Raw genomic sequence first — 21,146 nt, forward strand, 5'->3', positions numbered from 1 at the left:
CGGTTGAGAGCACTGCCAGCGTGGCGCAAGCAGGCATGTCACGTGGTATTTTTTTTAATATTTCGCAGGCTTTTGCCATCAGCGAAAACAAACCGATACGTAATAGATGGAAAGTTAAAACTGTTCAGCTGGATGTTTCGCGGACCGCTCTACAACTTCTTCATTGGACTTTTTCGCCTGTCTTCGCTGCTGGCGAAGTTGGTTAATTAATCTCGATTTACAATACAAATAGGTACGATACAACAATAGTGTGAATTACTACATCCAATAGCCAACAGCATGCATTTGGTCGAGTCGTCTCAGAGTGCCTCGGCATATTTTAAACCCCTGGCCGAATTTATGCTGCGACACCCTGTATGTGGCCCACTATGCCCCCGAAGTAGCTACATACTGATTCTCACCCAACAGATACTCTGAAATGCCCGTTAAGGAGCTTGTCTACAAATCTTCACCCGAAATTAAAAAAATAAAATTGCAATTAAAAAAGTTTAACTTACATATCAGAGGAACGGAACAAGTGAACACAGTGGATTTAGCTAGCAGCTCTACCACTGCTGTGCAGCGCGGGTTGTGTCGGCAAGGTCTGCCAAGCGTAGCCAAGCGTAGCCAAGCGTAGTTACGCTTTTTAGCCCAAACCATGTCATGTGGTCGCACTTCCAAGTGTCATCTCCTCTTGTCTGTCCAGGTATGGTTTGGAAATATGCACCCCCTGATGACATTGCCTTTTTATGTCACTCAGAATATGAACTCCAAAAATTGATTAACGATTTAGACAGGCAGGGCAGAACGGTGGGTCTAAAATTAATATGCAGAAAACCAAAGGAATGCTCAACAGTCTCGGAAGGAAACAGCAGTTTATGATTGGTAGCGAGGTGCTCCAACTGGTAAGAAAATGCGTCCTCTTAGAGCATGTACTGACCGCAGATCCGGATCACTAGAGTGAAATAACTAGAAAGTAAAAATGGGGTGGTGCACATTTGGCACATTCTCTAAGATAATGAATGACATTTTGGTAATATCCCTGAACAGAAAAGTATACAAGAGACGCATCTTACCAGTACTCACCTATGAAGCGGAAACGTGGATGTTAACGAAAAGGGTTCATCTTAAATTGTGAACAACGCAGCGAGCTTTGAAAAAGGAAAATGATGGGTGTAACGTTACGCGACAGAAAGAGAGCAGAGTGAGTCAGGGAACAAACATAGGTCAATGATATTTTAGTCGAAATAAATGAAATGAGCTGGGGAAGGGCACGTAATGAGAGAGCAAGAAACCGCGGGTCGTTAAGGGTAACGGAGGGGATTCCAAAAGAAGGCAAGCGTTGGCAGAAAGTAAGGTGGACAGATATGATTAAGTTTGTGGGGATTAGGTGGCCGCACATGTGACACAGGACAGAGTTATAGGGAGCCTGAAATGATTTCAATGGGCATGTTCTAGTGCAACAGATCTGTAGAGGTGGTCTCTGAGGGCATTCGAGTTAAGTTTGAAAGCACTGCGGGACACTATAATTTAGAAATAATTTTGCAAAACCGCTGCTCGCATTAACTCAAAACCGATTAGGGCGACACACCTCAAAGCGCGTCCCCGATCCCAGTGACGTCCGTGGGCAGAAGAGGCAGCCTTTAAGCTCGTCCTGTCTGCCCACTGACGTCACCGGGGTAGGGGACGCGCGGTGAGGTGTGTCGCCCTAATCGGTTGCGAGCTACTGCTTCAGCCATTTTTTAAAATTATTTTTATATTATGGAGTCCAAACAGAGCTTTCAAACTTGACTCGATTACACACATAGACCACGTCTGCAGATCTGTTGCACTAGAATATGCCCATCGAAATCATTTCAGTGTCTCTTTAACTGGAGATATACGCTAGAAGAGTTTGTTTTGCAGTGGGCGTAGTCAGACTGGAGATGAAGCTGAACATGGTTACCAAGTCCGCTCGGGTTGCCAGGATCATCGTCAAAGGCAGAAAGCGCGGCTACTTACCGCCTTACGCTAGGAGTTAGCCACGGAGCTTTTGCACCAAACGAGCCTAAAGAGAGCCCTTGGATATCCACAAGCGGCCGCTAATAATCGAGATTTTCACGAGTCACCAACAACACCTTCTAAGCCTTGTGGCTTCAAGAACTTTAGTAATTCAGCTTGGTTACCTCGCAGACACGGTAGCTGGGCGAGGTCTTCTACAGCTTCTCTGAAAGAGGTTTGAGTCCCGGGATTCCTTGGGACTTAACACTCCTAATGAGCTAGGTCTTTATACTTTCGGAGACAAAGCCAGCGGTGAAACCCACCATCGACAATTGAGAGTCTCGACTAAAATACGTGTACCATTTGCCGCTTAAGCGCAAGCGAAGCACTGGATTGGCGGAAATGCATTCGCTCGTACTCGAACATTTTGAAACAAAATGTGCTCGCAATCTCTCACTGATGGCACCGTGGACAAGGTCAGCGGACCTAGCGCAGCGGCGTTCCATATTTTGTCTTTGAATATTGCCTTGTCTGTCCACCTTACTGCAGTCGTGTCCTCAACAGTACTTGAAAGCGCTGCCATTGAGGCGGCCTTATAGCCTCTTTACACGGGCAGCGCTAACCGTAGTTAAGCTTAACTGCCGTAATGCGGTTAACCGCGGTTACAGTTAATTAACTGCAGTTCGCCGCGCTTACACACAGTTTAGCCATCTCGGTTAGTGCGACGAAGCAGATCATATCATACTCGCCTCAGTGAAGGTAAAGCGTCACCCACTGAGGCGTAATATTAAGCAGGGCTATGTTGAAAGGAACACATAAGAGGAAAATGTTGGTTCTTGTACTAAAGCCTGCTTAAAAACTTTTTTCTTTGTGCTTGTGGCTGTCATTGGCCGAAATCTAAAAAGAAGTTCTAGGCAATGATCACAGTCGACTTCGTAGCCGACTGCGCGTTCTACTTTGGCTACTTTAGCCTCTTTTTCCCATCACAGCTCAATGCGACGCATCACTGCTCACTGCTATCATTGTTTATTTTCGTGGCATTTCTTTCACAGTGAGTGCTGTGCTTGTGTTTGCGTAGTTAAGATCGTGCGGACGTCTTGTGTGTCAAGCCTATGTTGGCCCTTAGTAGGCATGTCGTGAACGAGGGTGACACTCAATTTTGGGCTGCGTTCGTGGCGCATCAGGCAGCGCTACAACGCTCCGCGTGCAGATACTGGCGCTGAGCGTAGAAATTGTCATGCTTGAAGAGACGAAGAAGTGACACCGGGGGCGGCCGAAACTCTTTTTGTTAGCGGCAGCGCACCTGTCCATCTGTGAGCGAAATCTGTCGGCGTACCCGCGCCCAGACTAGTAGTACGAGACCACGCTTCCGCACCTTCCGGGCAGCGGACTCTGAGAAAACGTTCGGATCAACCGCAGCACATTCTGTTACATGGTGGCTGTTTGTGGAAGCGTGAGCCGGCAAGATACCAACATGCGGAAAGCGATTCCGCTGGAGAAACGCGTGGCGATCGGCATGTACCACCTCGCAACATCAGCAGAAGAGCGGACTGCTGCCAACTTGTTTGGCGTGAGCACTGCGTCAGATAATTTAATATTTCACGAATTTTGCAGCGTGGTTGTGGGAAGTCGAAAGCACGATTTGTGCATAAATTTCCCAACACCAGCTGAGCTTTACGAGCACGTGTGTAAGTTCACAGCAGTCTGTGGTTTCTCTCAAGGTGTCGGTGCTATGGATGGCTCCCATATCGAGGTGTGCCCCCCAAAGCAAGAAGCTGTTGACTAATACAATTTTAAGGAGTGGTACAGTGTCATTCTACTTGCTGTCGTCGACCACACATACAGGTTCCTAAGCACGAATGTTGGGAGCCCTGGTAGAAACAATGACGTGGCACTGTTTCAGAAGTCTCGACTGTCAGCTACTCTGGCTAGTGAGCTGTTCCGACAAGAAACAAAAGTCATTGGAGGTGTGGAAGTGTTGGCACAATTATTCTTGGTGATCAAGCTTTCCCCTTGCAGACGCACCTGATAAAGCTGTTCTTCCAGATGCCTCTGGGTCCCCCTCACAGACCTTTAACTACCGGCAGCAGAGTGCCAGACATATTGTCGAAAATGCGTTTGGACGTGTCAAAGCACACTTTAGAATGGTGCTGAAGGGCCTTGAGTGCGACTGCACACTCGCAGAGGCTGCGCATATGTTTCAGAGACAGCTTCTTCTTGAGGCATGGAGTTGGCACCCTTATGTCACGTTTGCATTTTGAGGCAAGAGAGCGTTTTCTGAGAAACTGCGTTTCCGTTGTAATTCAATCTGCACCAGGCCCTCTCGCCTCGTTAATGATTCAACCCTATGACTGCAAGATTAACGCATGCAAGAGTGTCGCAAGAGTCTCGTTAGAAAAGTGATCGCAAGACTTATAAAGTATCGAAAGAGGCGATCGCGACTCTAAGACGCTTTCATGCTTTTTCTATAATGGGTATGTGCATATTACGACGGAAAAGCGTTCCTAGACTACATCCTTACGTTTGAAATGATTTGAACAATACGTGGCTTTATTCGTTTTCAGTCAAGCTCATTTATAGATTCAGAGGTAATACGGGCTACAACTACTACTAGCTAATCCAGCTTCACCAAGAAGAGGCTAGATGGGACAAACTGCCTGTTTCAGAATGCAGCTGCCTACCGAAATCTCGTCATAGGCTCTGAGTACTCGTTCCTTCAGCAGAAACCCATTCGCTGGATAAGGTGGCTGCAGTTGGCGTCGGAAAGTGTAGATTGGAGGTCATTTGAAAGAGGTATCTGCCTTGCAGTGAAAGTAATTTGGCTTAAGGAGATGAACTGTTCCTGAAAGGATAAGTGAGTGTCGAGACCGCGCCGCCTAGTACACCTGGTTAGGTTAAGTTAGCAATACACACCCAGCGCACAAAAGTGCAATACCACAGCCATTGGTGCACTGGCGGCGCAGATTGCCCTCTGCAACCAAATAGTTTAATCGGTGTTCATTTCAGCAACGTACCTAATAATAATCGGGGTCCCATCGCAGTCCAATGCGGTTTTTGTTTGCATAGATCAGACATATTTGCGGTGAGAACATGGAGGAAGAACGGGCTGTTCCGAATCCAGCGGCCGCAACTCCGATACACGGCTGCTGGGTTGTACATAGACATTTGGGCCAGACAGAGTGGGGGTGGCCCTGCGCAACAAAGTGCAGGGCCGCCGATGTACTGAATGGCAAAAATTCAATTTGAGTCATTTAAGTTTGAAGGGTTCGGGACACAAAGTGTTTAGTTTGTTCTGTCCTGAATAATACTACTATTACTCCTGCAATTTTTCTGGTAGACATGCTAGGTCGCAGGCTTTGTCCTGCCTGTAGTGAGGTGCTCACCGCTCCGCGCTACTCCATCAGAGGCAGAGAAGACTACGTGATGGTGCGCCGCGAAGTGGTGTGGCTTGGCGGACACCACTCTACCCGCACCACAGGCGCGCGGTTTTTGAATTGTGCGATAAATACCTGCACTTTGTTGAGCCACAGCGGCGAGGGTACCCATGTCTTGTAATTGCCAAAAACTATAATGGCGATCATTAATCACCAGCTACAAAGCTCTTAAATGCAACCAGATGCCTCTCTGTAATAGTTAAAATTTTACTATTGAAGTTCAGCTGGTAACTTTACTACTCAACGTGATAAGCATATTTACAGGTATCCGGCAACGCTGGTATCACTGTGACCCCCGGATACACGCGGTATATGAAAAAAACTCTAATCGCATACATACTGCGCTGCAATAGAAACAATACATTGACAAAGGGAAACTCAAAGATGAGAGCAATGGCTTGTCATATGACTGATTTGGTTCTAAGGTAAATTCTGTGCGCTATAGATTGCAGCATAGTCGAAAACCACATGTCGAGCTTTCGTGCGTATTTTTCTTGTTAGTGCCACGCCTCACTGCTTGACATTCAACAAACAATAGCGGAAACTCTATCATTGGTCGATCATACATTTACACCTCGAAATCCGCACATGCCATCCGTGAGCAATAAGCGGCGCGTGTTCATAGCTTCTTCACGGTCAGCTCCGCTACGTGAACCGGTCGCCACAAGGTGCAAGCTCAGCAGTTAGCGCTTGGATATCGCTAACCTTGTTTCTTTCACCGGCAGAGGAAGCACCACCGAGAGGAAGATGGCGATGGCGCAGATGAAGCGGCGCAGGAGCTGGCTTCTGCAGCGCTGCGCCTGGTGACTTGGCCGTGCTGGTGCGGGAGCCGACCGGAACGGTGGTGCGGGAACTGAGGGGAGCGCAGGTCGCTCCGGCGCATGCGCACCTCGATCCTGTGTGCATCACCGTCCCCTCTGTGCTCCCTCCCCGAGCAGCGGCGGCCCAGTGGAACTGCCGCCCAGCTGAGGCTTCCAGCCGAATAAACAGAGCCCGCTTCCAGGCGGCCACTACCAGCCGGTTCTTGAAGGCGGTGAGCTGGACCCAACGGCCACCATTCTCAGCCTGCCATAGGGAGAAATTAGACTGCGGCTCTTGATGCAGCAGTGAAAGACGCTTGAAGGCAGTGCTTTGCGAGAGGTCCCAAGGCATACAGGGCCATCGTCTTGTGGTTTAGCAATAAACGACTTTCTTGCAGTGCACAGCTGGCGACTAACAATTCTCGCGTGCTAAAACAACAGGCCTCGTTGTGAGACACACAACTGTCAAGGTCTCCGGATTATGTTGACGTCTGAGGTGTTTTACCTCGAATATCAATACGCAGGTGTTTCTCCATTTTGCCATTCCCGACGCATCTCCCGACTCCGTGAATTAAACTGTTGACAATTTGGAGATTTAACAGGCTCACGTAAAGCGTGCTGAAACCGCTGCAACGAACATTTTAGGAAGATTCTGTGTCAGTTCAACCACATGCTGGTTCATACAAGATAAACCTGTTGCCGTAATTGGCGGCCAACAGCCTCTTAATGAAATTCCTGAAATCAGATTATCTCTGAGAACACCCTAGCATGATTTTAAGCATTACGTTTTTCATTAGTGCTTGTGGCTGCCGGTGAGATCAACAATAGCAGCGAAGCTACCCGAGACGCGAGTCTCCACCGTCAGGCAAAAACAGTGCCCATTTTAAAACTTAAAAAGGGGGACGGCGTACGGCAGCGGCGTAAAGGGGGGCGCCGTACGGGAGCCGGAACGTCGTTTCGTTTTTACGTTTTATCGGCGTCCCCCTTTTAAATTTTATTATGATTGTCGCCGACCAGACGAGTTTTGGTCCAAGTCTCGACTTCAGTGCCCATTTTGCCGCAGTAAGCAAGATTCTGCCAAGCAGTGCCCCACAAGACCTTTGCTGCTTTGGGCTCACCCATATATATTCTACATTAGGATGGCATAAAAAATAATATATAGGTGGGTGTTGTTCCTTCTTTGGGAGACATGAAAATTTCTGAAGCTTTTAATTTTTCTTTATGCAATACAAGCGACATTTCTGTGTTAATGCTGTCTGCAGTCCCTAGACTGCAAATAAAATTATTAAGTGCTATGGACGAGGACGAATTTTAATTCCCAAGCGTTACCAAATCGCGGGAGCGTCTTTCTCACACAAGATCCATTTCTTCGAGCCCATCGGCATCCGGAGCTGAATTGCTATGGAGTTGAGGTGATTAGCCCGAAGCGGCTCCTCCCTCGCCGTTACGCCCGCATATCTCTATCGTAGGACACGGCTTCAAAGAGCAGCAGCTGGTGACAGAAACCCATAGCCCGTGGTTATAGAAACCAAAGAAATCATCATTTGAATGCTCAACTGTATAAAACAGGGCAAAGGCATCAAAATACTTGATATTATAATTTCGTCTTGTATAATCTTTCTGTTTAGCTATAAAAACTTGAATAACGGATTACTCACAGTAGCGGAAGAATTTTTCGTGGCGATCATGATTTTGGACGGAGCTCCACTCCAAATTTAAGCTGTATTCTACACTACAGGAAGAGTCGGAAAATGACTTGAAGGCGCCTTTATACTCGGACGTCCTCGGCGCGCGGGGGCGCGACGGCGGTGGTCAGTCACGTCAGGCTGGCGACGCCACGCCAGGCGCGCATTCAGCTTTTCTACATTCCAACGACCCCGGCGCGGCGCAGCGGCTGCGCCAGAAGCGCATGCGCAGATGATGCGCAGAATGTTCGACGCGCCATCTGTCGTAGGTGGCGAAGCAGCGCTACCCCGGCGAAAGGCGGAACCGGTCCAGCTGGGCCGGTAGAAGCTGACGCAATCGGCGCGAAATAGACACATGCTCCAAGTTGCCGCCGTGTGGTCGGGGTGCGCCGAATCCGCCGAATACGTAGGCGGTCAAGCGCCGTTGGAGTGTACAGGGTGTCGCTTCGGCCAGCGTAACGTCGCCGTGCCGCGCCTGGACGTTACGTCGGAGTATGAACGCGCCTTGAGCCGGCAAGCTGACTTCGGTGCACGCTAAGCATGTGAGATTTTGTTAATTTTTCAAGAGCTGTGTTGCGTACTCAACAGCCAAGGCAGAGTATTGCACCTAAAGATCCGTTCGCCAAAAATACTTTGTACCCTCCATTATTCTCAGCTCTCCCTTGGTGGTGAGTGAACGATACGACGCGTCCCCATGAATACTTGCTTCCCAAATGATCGGCTGTGCCAATTCCAAGGCTCTCAGACCACAGAATACGGCCCGTGACGATAGAACGTGCTCCTAGGTAAATTCTCCCAGTATTCGGCACAAGTTGGTCTCTTTCTCATGTGTTGCTCACCAGAAGGTTGTCAAAGCAGGCGACGGAGGAGCTTCCCTCGAAGCATCCTGGAACACTGAGGTCCCTGCGGGGCTCGCCACCTTTCCAGCATCTGTTGTTGTTGGTCGCTCTTCTTCTTCTTCTTCCTCTTCTTGTTCTTCTTCTTCTTCTTCTTCTTCTTCTTCTTCTTCTCAAGTAATATGGCACATACCCACGTGGGGGGGATTGGCCAAGGTATAGAGTAGAATGCCAATGAAGCATTTGCGCGGGGAAGGAAATGTCAGAAGACTGAATCAAGATAAAAAAATTGGAAAAATAAAATGAATTCAAGAGGTATGAGTCATCCGGAATAGAATCAATCTAGCCTTTTTTGGACATGCGAAAAAATGTTGTATATAGCTAACAAGATAATCGATTAGTTGCACTTATGTAATCGTGAAGGTAGCCGCCCTGTTTCTCGCTCGTCTTCTTCTTTCACTTTTTGTAATGGTAAAAAATGAAAGAATGGTAGACGCAGGCACCTGTGATAGAAAACTGTGATGTGTTATCACCTATCTCACCTGTCTCTGCTCCACAAAAATTTATATCTCTTAGCTCATGCCTTTTCAAAAGCAATCAGAGAAGAATTAAGGACAGCATCAGTATTCATATTCTGGACCAGAGCAAAACAGACAGCGGATTTAGGAAAGAGAAGACGACACTAAGAGACGCGAAGACACTAAGAGAAGACGATAATTATGAACACCTTCAGTATTTTTGTAAAAAAAAAAGAAATTGCACTCTACGACACGTTGTGGGACGCCTCATAGATGGTGGCGCAAAATTTGACGAAATATGTTCTGTACCATTTGCATTCTGCTTCAATATTCCACAAGCATCGTATTCATTCTTTACGAAGCCGGTGGCTAAAGCCGTGTACATTTTGATGTCCTGTTTATTGCGATTGATGCACGCAGCCAGCGCTGTACTTTCGAGTGAGACAGCTTACCAGCACGTATGCTGATTTTCATGCCCGTAAAAGCCGGTTTCAATGCACTCAATTGTATGTTTGACGTAGACCGCGTAAGGTGATGCATAGCATGTGCATTATGTAGTTTCTGTTACGCTGTAAATGTCCACCAGGGTAGTTGCAAGCGCGTCAGTAGAAAAGGTAAGATCAAATTACTCTTTATAAACAGATGCGCAACACATAGCAGCAGCAATGTCTGCATGTTAAATCCCGGCATCGTACCCTCCCCAGCACAGTGAAGCCTTGATGCCGCCGCAAATGATGTGTCAGACGCTCGGCTAGCATCGGTTAGCCTTGATTTAAGAAACGAATCCTGGGGCCGTATTTTTTAAGGGTCCATTTGAAATGGATCTTCAGTTTGCGTTTCATTTGGTCGAAACCAACATGATGGCAACAGCAGCCGAAAGCAGCTTTCGCCTCTCGCCGCACGCAGCGGTTAGCCTGGCGAGGCGGGGCCGCCAATGAGCCAGTAGTCCGGTCGCTTCCCACGGACACTTGACTCGTAGCAACGTCACCGAACAGCAGCGACCAATGCCAGATCAATAAATGCACCCGAAATACAAAATGCACAAATGGATCTTTATAGAATACGGCCCCTGGTCTCTTCTGCTCCAGTGGCGCTCATTATATCGCTTATGAACAGTTGACTGGTGCGAAACATTTGTTTGCTGTTGTTTACCAACCTTTGAGGGCGTATAGCAAAAAATTGCCACGCGTTTACCCTCTGCGGCATAATACACAAAACAGCCAATTCTCGCCATACTAGCTGCCTCTCTTGCTCTAATGCCTAAGGCTTACAGTTACCTTAAGACCAACGGACATTGTAGCTACCTGGGCTATCACAATGATCGCAGCGGGCGCAGGGTGACGCAGGCAACGCTGGTCGCCTGATGACACGTGACTGTCACGTGGCCGGATGCTGACAGCCCACGCCACGGATGCCACCGGGACTTTTTTTTTTTGCAGATAGTGCAGCTTTGCATTAGGCTGCGGCCGATCGAGACAGAAAATGCACAAAAAAGATCGTAACAGTTAGGAGCATATAAGATAACATGAAAGCACAAGGAAACGGCGCAGTAAATTCATGTTCGCGACAAATTGTAGTATGTAAATATTCATTCAAAGACAGAGCACGAGTACGGGCAGGAAAGCAGCTCCAAATTTCTACAGTGCAAGAAAAAAAATACGTTGGAGGCAATTAGTTATCTTTTAACAGCGGGAAGACGAAATTCGTTTGTCATCATCCACGTTTGATTACACCACCCGCCACAGTGGGCAATTTGCTCACAGTTCAGTTGGCAGGTTTGGATCACGTGACAAGGATACGTGACCTAGGTGCCGATGTTACGGACGGACACTGCTAAGTCACGTGAACGGACGGACGGTCACCGTGAGTATGAGCCAATAAAGGCTTTCATCTTAAAATGACTGCATTTGATCTAGTCAGTACGACGATTGGAAAGTGAAATTTTTAGTTCGTGATAGGTTCTTAATTGCGATAGTAGTGAAGTTTATATCTAGTCGCCAAGTGAATCACATTACGAAGAGTTAAAGAGCATGTGCAAGAACTACAAATGTTCAGTGCGACAACGTAAGGAAAGTAGTTTGAGGCCATGGTAAGACAAATGGGAAGACAGCAAAAAGTACCCATCATGTCGGCGAAATATGAAACATAAACCACTCTTTTTTAAATGAATCGAATTTTTTTTACATCCGAAAAGCTTGTGGGGATTCCAAACGACACATCCTTTTTCCATGATTGTGCGGATCAGAGTTCTGTATGTAAGCAACTGCATCTAATGGAGCAACATACTCAAGCTGCACGCAAGCATCCTAGACTTTTGAACGCTTCATAAATGCGATCGATGAGTTTAGACCATGAAATGTCCTGCGTGACTGTAAGGCCGGGGCATCTGTACTCCACGACTATTAATTGTCTTTGAACGAATATGTGAAAAAGTAATTTGAAGTGCGCCTGAAATATAGACACAAAAACTATTTAAGAGAAATTAATGCTCATTTTTCATGTGGCGCACCAATTGCTCAATTTTGAGAGATGCTTGTTAAGGGGGACGAAGGTGAAGAAGGCATGCCAGCGAAACGGAGACATTGGCTCCGGCTTTTATGATCAATTTTGCAGTGTTAATTATTTGTTACTGCGGTATAACTATTACCATTGTATCCGTGAAGGTGCGGGTTATCAACCAGTACCGGCGGCTTTCACAAGGTACGAAGTTTCGCCAATTTTCCGGGATATTCTGTGGAGGTCGGCTCTAAGCCTAAACGAAGAGCTTGGAACTGCCCATAGCGAGGCCTAACCTTGGCGTGGGAAGGCTATCGTCTCAGGCGGCGGCTGTACAAACCGAGATGGCGACGTCCATTGTTCTGTACCCGGCGATTTCCGGCGTTAGCCAGATGTGTGTTGAGGTAGAAGGGGAAGAAATTTCTTCAGAGGAATTCAACAACGGTGCCGACTGGTCGCACGTTGGCCGGCGTATAAAGACCTTGGCCGGCGAAGGGTTTGCCGCTCGTCAGTCAACACCTACGATGAAGAACTTTGCCAGGAACGTGAAAGCTTCGATGACGAGGGCAGCAAGGATGCCGGACGCCCTACCACGAGAGGAGACCAAGGTGATAATGCGGCCTCGGGGAGGCCTTAACATCGCGAGGCCTCAGATTGCCACCTTGGCATCGGCCATCATGACGGCGGCGAACGTTTCAAGGGACGACGGGGCAGCGGATACTTTCTGCCCCAGCTTACAACAAAACATTATGGTGGTGAGTACCCCCGATGATACACGTGCTTCACGTTACGCTGAGATAAAATCGATCTGCATTGGTGGCACAGAACACGTGGTTGGCGCATATCAAACCGCGGCATACGGCACCGTTAAAGGCGTTATTAGAGGTATCCCAATAGAGGACTCCCCGGCCACAATCGACCGGAACATTGTCACCTCGAGAAATCCCTTGGCACTTGGCGCGAAGAGGATTGGAAGCTCGACCACAGTCATAGTGGCTTTCAGGGGCCTGAAGGTCCCGAATTACGTGTGCTATGGTCCCGTTCTTACCAGGTGCAGCCTATATTGAAAACAATTCGAAGTATGTAAGCAGTGCGGAACGGTGGGGCACCACTGCGATGTTTGTCCAAGCCCCCACGTGAAAGCTTGCTTCGCTTGCGGGGCCGCTGACCCCAAAAAAGATCATAGATGCACCCCCATTTGCAAATTGTGCGGAGGGCAACATCTGACCGGTGCCAAGGTTTGCAAGAATAGGTACAAGACCCCATACGTAGTTAAAAAGAGGCAATGGGAGCGCAAGATGGCCGAACTACAAGCGCAGCAGCCACAACTAGCTTCTCTCAGAGCTGAGGAATTTCCATCGCTGATGTCAAGACCTGTAACACCTGCCAGCCCAGCTGGTGGCCACGCGTCCGTCTCAAAGAGCAGGGTCAGCAAGAATAGACAGCGTAGCGTTAGCCTTAAGCGATCACAGTCATGTGATCGCGTGAGCTGGGCCGATGCAGCAAGGCACGATGCCAAGAAAGCACAGGGGGGTACCACCACCACCACCACCACCACCTCTAATAGCACCGCAACCTGTAAGACCGTTAGCACCATCAAGAACGCCGACGGCAACAACAGCAAGTCGAGGGAAGACGAGGTGATGAGTTGTTGAAGAGAGCCAACGAGGCCCTCCGGCGCGAAAACAACGAGCTCATGATGAAAGTGAGTAGGCACGAGGCCACTATTAGCAAGATGGCAAACGAGATCGCGACAATCAAGAGCCTTCTGACTACTCATTTCACCAGCAACGAAACACCCCAGTCAGTATTATGTGACATCACACCGGGTAATCACAGTGCTGTACCACCAACAGCCGCCGAGAAGGAACCGGCACCCAAGAGACGGGCAATCGAGAACCCGAAGGAGCGGAAGCTTAATGACCGGGTGGACAACCTGAAAGATAAGGTTGACCACATCGAGGAACATCTCGACGGGCTCGACGATTATATTAAAACAACCTTCACCAAGATGATTAACGACAAGTTCGCCGCCATTGAGCTGACGTGTCAGCAGTTAACGAACGCAATACAGCAAATAACGCAGCAGTACAATCCGCAACAATCATGGCCGCTTCAGCAGCAGCACCAACTACAACAACAGTGAAGGGTCTCGTGACCTGGCACTGGAACTGTAACGGTTTCGCTAGTAAGAAGGCAGTCTTGCAGCAACACATAACACAAGTAGCGCGCAAGCCCGACATCATCCTTATACAAGAGACTCGCACTGATGCGGTATCGCTACCTGGTTATCGGGTATACGCCAAGTATCCGAAAGTCACCGGTGGTAGATGGATGTGCACAATGGTTCGCAAGGGACTCACCTTCATTGAGCATGAGTTGCAAACAGTAAAATTGAATACACTCTCATAGAGGTCGTTATGGCCAAGAAACAAAAGAACAGCACTTTTCTGCTCAACGTCTACAGCATCCCTTTACACAAGAAACAGAAATTCAAGACGCTCCTTCACATAGCAAGCACAGTGGCGGGGAATCACAGGCTCGTCGCCTGCGGGGACTTCAACGCGGCGCACCCGGCATGGGGATATAAGCAATTGGCCAAGGGGCGCGACCTGTTCCAAGACACAATAGACCTGGGCTTCACCCTCATCACGGACCCGACTGATCCTACGAGGATTGGGAACTCTGTGTCCAGAGACACGACGCCGGACATCACGTTTGTGAAGTACGACGAGAAGGGCAGTATCGCCTGGCACAACACGGGGTGTGAGCTCGGTAGCGAGCACTACATCGTAGAGGTCATCATACCAGAGGAGATCAAGGCCTCGCAGGACACCAGAAAACATAATTTTGCGAATTGGGATGCCTTCCGTAGCCTATTACCAACGGAGGTGGAGGAAATCGAGAACATAGCAGAATGGTCAGCCCATATCGCGGGGAAGATCAAGGAGGCGACCAAGGTCATAGAAACGGATGAAAAGGTTGACAAGGTTGACAGCCGCCTGGCGCATTTAATCGCGGCAAAGCACTCTATCCTAAATAGATGGAAGAAGCAACGACTCCACCTGAAAAATCTAAGGTTCGACGAAATCTCGTCTGGTCGGGTGAATACTTTGGCGAAAATAATGAAGCGCCGACCAAAAGGTGTTGTCCTCATGTGTAGGTCCTTCCATCTTGACAACACCTTTTGGTCGGCGCTTCATTATTTTCGCCAACGACTCCACCTGCGCCTCAGGAAGAAGGTGGCGGAGCTGAATCGCGCCATCGAAGCCCATTGTCGGGTGCTCTGCACGCAACAGTGGAACGAAATCTGTAGCGCCGCAGACGGCCAAATGCATTGCGGTAGGACCTGGAACTTATTGCGCCATCTGCTCGACGAGACTAAAACAAAATCCCACCAACGCGACCGCCTCGCAAAGAGCATTTACAGATCAGTCAAAGAATACGGGGAACCCGAAGTAATCAGACGTATAGACAGCAAGTACCTCCCAATTGCACCCACGGATAGCCATCCCGAGTACAGCGGTCAAGCTAACGAGAAGCTGAACCGCGACATCAGCGTCGAGGAGGTTCGAGCGGCCCTGCACCAACTAAACAGCGGGTCAGTGGTCGGCCCAGATAACATCTCGAACAGAGCACTTAAGAACCTCAGCGATGTGGCGATTGAGAACCTCACCGGTTATTACAATAAGTGCTGGAGGGCGGGATCACTGCCCCAGCAGTGGAAGACTGCCAAAACAATCCATATTCCCAAACCAGGCAGGCCACCGAACACGGACAACCTCCGGCCCATCTCGCTCACGTCCTGCGTGGGCAAGGTGTTGGAGCACGTCCTCATGTGTAGGTGGCAGGATTACCTGGAGGAGTCGGGACTTTATCCCACCACGATCATCGGGTTTCGCCGTTCCCTCAGCACCCAAGATGCGATGATTCTCTTTAAAAACGATATCATTGACGCTGATACCCGAACGAAAGATAACAAGGCTATCCTAGGGCTGTACCTGCAGAGCGCCTTCGACAAAGTGAAACACTCTGCGATCCTAGCCCAGGTGTCCACACTCAACATGGGCACAAGAACGTACAATTACATCAGGAACTTTCTGACGGGGCGGACTACCGAGCTCTACGCCGGAGATCTACGGATCCAAGCGAAAAGGCTCGGCAGTGTCGGGACCCCCCAGGGCTCGGTCATCTCCCCGTTGTTATTCAACCTCGTTAGGATCGGGGTGGCCGAGCGACTCTCTCGAGTTGAGGGGGTCCGGCACACTATCTATGCCGATGACATCACGCTGTGGGTTCCGGGAGGCAGCGATGGTCACATTGAGACCACCCTGCAAGAAGCCGTCGACGCGATCGAAGACCAGCTAAACGGATCCGGATTGATCTGCTCACCGGCCAAGTCAGAACTCCTGGTGTTACCACCAAAGTACGTCAGACGTAACAAAAGCCAACCGAGGGATTACGAGGCCATCAAGATCGTCACAAGGAACGGTCAAGTGATCCCTGAGGTCGACAAAATTCGGGTGCTTGGCATGATTATAGACAAGCGACGGGGCAACGGCGAGACCATTTCCCGTCTTACAGCCAAGATTACCAACGCAACACTCTAAAAAAAAGAGTGCGATTTTAGTCTTTTTGGGCGGTAAACCACTTGTCGCTGAGCTAACACCTTTAGGAGGGTAATATTACGCTATTGGCTCCAGACTAAAGGTTTAGTCCAGGACAAACAGTATAAAACGTTACACTCTCTCTAGTGTAAAGTTATACCTTGAAAGGCAGTGCAAGTTTACGCTGCCAAAGACTATAGTTGCGCCTTTTCAGGAAGACTATGTTTTAGACTACGACAGTGTAAACGTTACACTCTCTCTAGCATAAAGTTACACCTTGAAAGGCAGTGTAAGTTTATGCTGCCGAAGACTATAGTTGCACCTCTTCAGGAAGACTATGTTTTAGTCTACGACAGTGTAAATGTTATACTCTCTCTAGCATAAAGTTACACTTTGAAAGGCAGTGCAAGTTTATGCTGCCGAAGACTATAGTTGCACCTTTTCAGGAAGACTATGTTTTAGTCTACAACAGTGTAAACGTTACTCTCTCTAGCATAAAGTTACACCTTGAAAGGCAGTGTATGTATATGCTGTTCAAGATTATAGTTGCACCTTTTCAGGAAGACTATGTTTTAGTCTACCACAGTGTAAACGTTACTCTCTCTAGCATAAAGTTACACCTTGAAGGGCAGTGTAAGTATATGCTGCCCAAGATTATAGTTGCACCTTTTCAGGAAGACTATATTTTAGTCCAAAGGGGTTAACTCCTACTCCCACGGCAGCATAAATTTATGCAATCAATACCAGTGCAACGTTAGGCTGGCTAGGAGCGTTGATACATTTTTTGAGAATATGTTTTATTCCAGACAGCATAACTTACTGACACCGCAGCATAAAGCTATGCTGCTATGGATTAATATTTCTCTCCAGAATGCAATGGCTGGCCTTCTAATCATGAAGAGGAGTGGTGCGATGTGTACACAAGAAGCAGGCATGTATAATGTGTAGTAGTTGTGTGTTTTGGTTTAGGCACAGTGCAATAACAGAACAAGATTTTTCACAACTGAAAAGGAAACATACCTAAATGGCCTTTATTTTAAATAAGGTTACAGCCAAACTGCTCACAAGTCCACCGATTTCTTATCCTGGAGGACCACACAGCAGGAGAGACCTGTGCAGCAGATAAAAATACTCACGCACTTAATACACACACGCACTTAAACACACACGCACTTAGACAACACAAAGAGGCATAGAAGCTCAAGAGATTTTGTAATACAGTAAACTTAAATGAAGTGAAATTTTTCAGTTACAAAATTCATGAAACAATCTGTGCTCAAGTGTTTACACGAAAGCAAGAAAGAAATAAACCGGTGCAAAAAAATTTAGTTCTCACAATTCCTTGTTTCCTGAAAAAGTAAGGCAGATAGGTCCATGTGACACAACATGGCTACTAGAAGTGCACCAATAACTTAACTAGGGCTATATAATGCAGCAATGGCACTGCCTCGAGAAGAGCATTTTCCGATGCCTTTATATACCATAACCTCCTTGCAATAGCTACATAGAATTTAATTTAATCATTTTAGATGACAGCGAAATGGCGGCTTCCTGCATTGCAAATATAATATGGTGCGTTAGCATGTGTGCCATGAAGGCGCAAAAGTGACATGAATTCCATCAGAGCATGCTACTGTCAGAAACAACTCAAGAACAAAGCAGCAGATGCCTCTCAAAAAAGGCCCTTCAACCAATGGCACTGACCGCTTCTTCTGATGTCGTGGTTAGCCTGATTTAAGCCCTGGTTTATCCCGCTTCATCTGTCGCCCCATGGCGATGTCACACTAGCAGGTCTAAGGAGATTAACCAGAACATTGTGAGAATCAATCGAAGCCATTGGTTGGAGGGCATTCTTTAACGGGGATTTGCCACCTCATTCTCGGGTTATATCCAACTAAGGCTGCAAAAAAAGGAGGTAGTGATGAGCCAGATCACATGATAAATCAGCATCAAATGGCAATCAGCGGCCTTCTTTTGGTGCGCTTGCCATACTAAAGAACATCTGCATATGGGTGAGCCGCCATCAGCAGTGAAATGACTGCACAAGGGGTTTTACCCCGTCTTAGTGCCACCATGTACCTAGTTTACTTTGATGTTGCAGTGCTGCGTTACTTCAGTTTTGTACACCACACAAAAATCAGCATTATGATGAATTTTTTGTAGGGCACTTTCTTGCTCAGTGAGCCCACACTTGGGACTCCACCTCAACGAGGGTTAAGGCCTTCAGTTGATAATGCCTGCACTGACCTACTGTCCAATGTTAGTACAAAGCACGTGGGCCTAAGCTATATGCAGCCAAGGGGGGGGGGGTGTGGTTAGCAAATGTGATAGGGTAGGTGCACTCAATGAGGGCAGGCTATACAAAGCTACTGCTGCTCTCACTTTTTATTTTTTGTAACTTTGACTGCAATATTATTATTCTCTCTGGCACTTGTAGTCAGTCGCACTGGTCACTGTCACAACCAAGGTACTATGAACCTCTTTACAGTGATGACTTTAGAGTACTAGTGCCAAAGCTTTGGTTAACCAGAAACGCAGGGTTTTTTGGGGAAAAAAATTTATGACTGGAATTATGACTAAGCAGAAATAAAATTCAAACGCAAATAACAACATCAAGAGAAAGGAGCACCGTGGGAACATTGGTCACAATCAGGAAAGCCAAGTGCGAAAGAAGTCACAGTTCACCCAAAACATCATCCCTCGACTCTGTCAATGATGGGTCATTCCAAGCCAAACATCCCAGAGTTAATCTCAACCATATCCGATTTGTTCAAAAAAATTCATGTAAAATTTTTGCAATGTGTGAAATCTCAGCCAGATGGCAAAAAAATTTAATCATGAGGTGAGCGCAGTTTGAAGAATTAGAAAACGTGTTTAACCAGCATCGCTCTAATATCGACCAAACATCCAGATTTTTAGAAGATACACGACAAATGTTTTAATGAGATTTGCAGACTCTGGCTTTTGATTTGATTCATATCTTGTATTTTTGAATGGTATAATTATTTTTTTTAATTTAAAAAAAAATGTAAAAATTCCACTATGACACAAAAATAACTCCTTTTTGGAAATTAAGAAATAGCCATCTTGCTTCCCTAGATGTCTATTACCCATAAAAAATGTTACAGCTCATGCAACTGAATGAGTCGAAGTGAAAAAAAATGCTGAATTTGCAGAAAAGTACGTTTGGGACCATAAAAACTCGTCCATTTCACTCTGAGGTGGTCCAAATAAAATAACTACCAGCGATGGCAGCTTTAGTAGAACAGTTTATTGCGTTTCATTTATGAAGTTTTAATCGAGGCGATTTTTGTTTAAGGCGAGAATAAAATTTTTGAAGTAGAGCTCGTCCGCCGCGAGCTGCGTCGTCTCTTTGCGCCTCTTCATCACAGAGCACAGCACCGCCCTCAGCACATTGTGTAGATGAACAGATAATCATAGGAAAAGATTTCTTTTGTGCTGCGGGGTGGCACTTGCACCAGTGAGATTGTTATTCAGTGTGTTTATGCCACTTGTCAGAGACATGACAGACATAACAGGCAAAGCTGCGGATGTAGTGTGTTCGCAAAACAATTTTACTCCACCACATATTATCGGTTCTTCTCAAAGCCTCACTGAGTGTTTGAATGAAAACAAAAGGGTATAAAATGAACTAGGATCAATGAAAACCATGCTCAAAGCTGTGAGGCGCTTAGTGTTCAGTACCTCTGGATATAATTTTCAATGAGTGAGGACTATTTTTTAAGCACGGATGGTGTATATGCCATTCGCCCTATGAGATGCATATTGTATCACCACATGTCATTTTTACTTCTCGAAGTCTCGATGAGCCGCAGGACAGAAATGTGGCAAGAGATAAAACGAAGGGCAGGAGGCAGTCACTCACGGTAATTGATATTTGCAGCACGAAATATGCATGTGGTCACTGTGCTTGTATGGTGAACTACATTTTGGGCACGGATTTGACATTTGCAAAAAGGCGTGCTAGCTTTAGCAGCGTTGCCTGCTATGCAAGAAAAAGAGTGTACAGAATTCAAGGAGGGGGCGACTGCATGCCGGTGCTGCAGTCGCAGTATGTTTCACCTCTCGAAAGCAAGGCTGCTCCACTCGATCGGACCGTGCCAGCGCCAGCGTGTCTCGCGTTACCAGAAGCCGTGGTGAGGACTTCGTACTGTCATGTGCGCTTCAGGGCACATGCTTTCCGTGATCTCATTCGGACATTAAAAGGACTGGTGTTAAGACAGTTCCAGGTGGTCGTTCCTTCCTTGTGGCTCTAGCGAGACAGCACACTGAAAGCCATAGTTCTGCTGCCCATGGCTGCCTCATGCCATAGCGGGTTCGTTTGAACTTCAAAAGCGAAAACGAACTCGCAAACCACCTGCTAAATGTCATGCGATACCTGCCTTCGCTCCAGCCCTGAACATGCACTAACGTGAGTGAGGGTAAACTGAAGTGGTTATGTGGCCATAAATGTGTCATGACAGGTGCTGTGTAACTAGATGAAGAGTTAAGAGATGACGCAACTTGCAGCACGAGAGCTCGACTAAAAAACTTTTTCTCGCTTTGAACAAAAACCACCTCAATTAAAACTTCAGAAATTAAAGCCAATAAATTGTTCTACTAAACCCGCCATCATCTATATTTTGACTTGAACTACCTCAGGGTGAAATAAAAAAAGTGTTTACTTATGCTCCGGAACACACTTTTCTCCAACTTCAGTATTTTAATTCACTTACACATTCAGTTTCATCAGCTGTAACATCTTTTATTGGTAATAGAAATCTAGGTAGGCAAGAAGGCCATTCTCAGAA

At 47.2% G+C, this 21,146-nt stretch overlaps 1 long non-coding RNA gene across 5 annotated transcripts in view; it reads right to left on the reverse strand.

Moving 5' to 3' along the window:
• The window catches only part of LOC144115892 (uncharacterized), a 256,236-nt gene that overhangs the window by 66,925 nt on the left and 168,165 nt on the right, over window positions 1–21,146 (reverse strand). For 3 of the 5 annotated variants that reach the window (XR_013311599.1, XR_013311593.1, XR_013311594.1), the window contains one exon: window positions 17,347–17,446. The exons of the other annotated variants lie outside the window; for them this stretch is intronic. This is a non-coding gene — a long non-coding RNA (uncharacterized LOC144115892). Of the gene's footprint in view, window positions 1–17,346; window positions 17,447–21,146 lie in introns of those variants that run through there. 5 annotated transcript variants of the gene reach the window in all.

Source organism: Amblyomma americanum, chromosome 1 (genome assembly GCF_052857255.1).
Source record: "Amblyomma americanum isolate KBUSLIRL-KWMA chromosome 1, ASM5285725v1, whole genome shotgun sequence".
Lineage (NCBI taxonomy): Eukaryota > Metazoa > Arthropoda > Arachnida > Ixodida > Ixodidae > Amblyomma > Amblyomma americanum.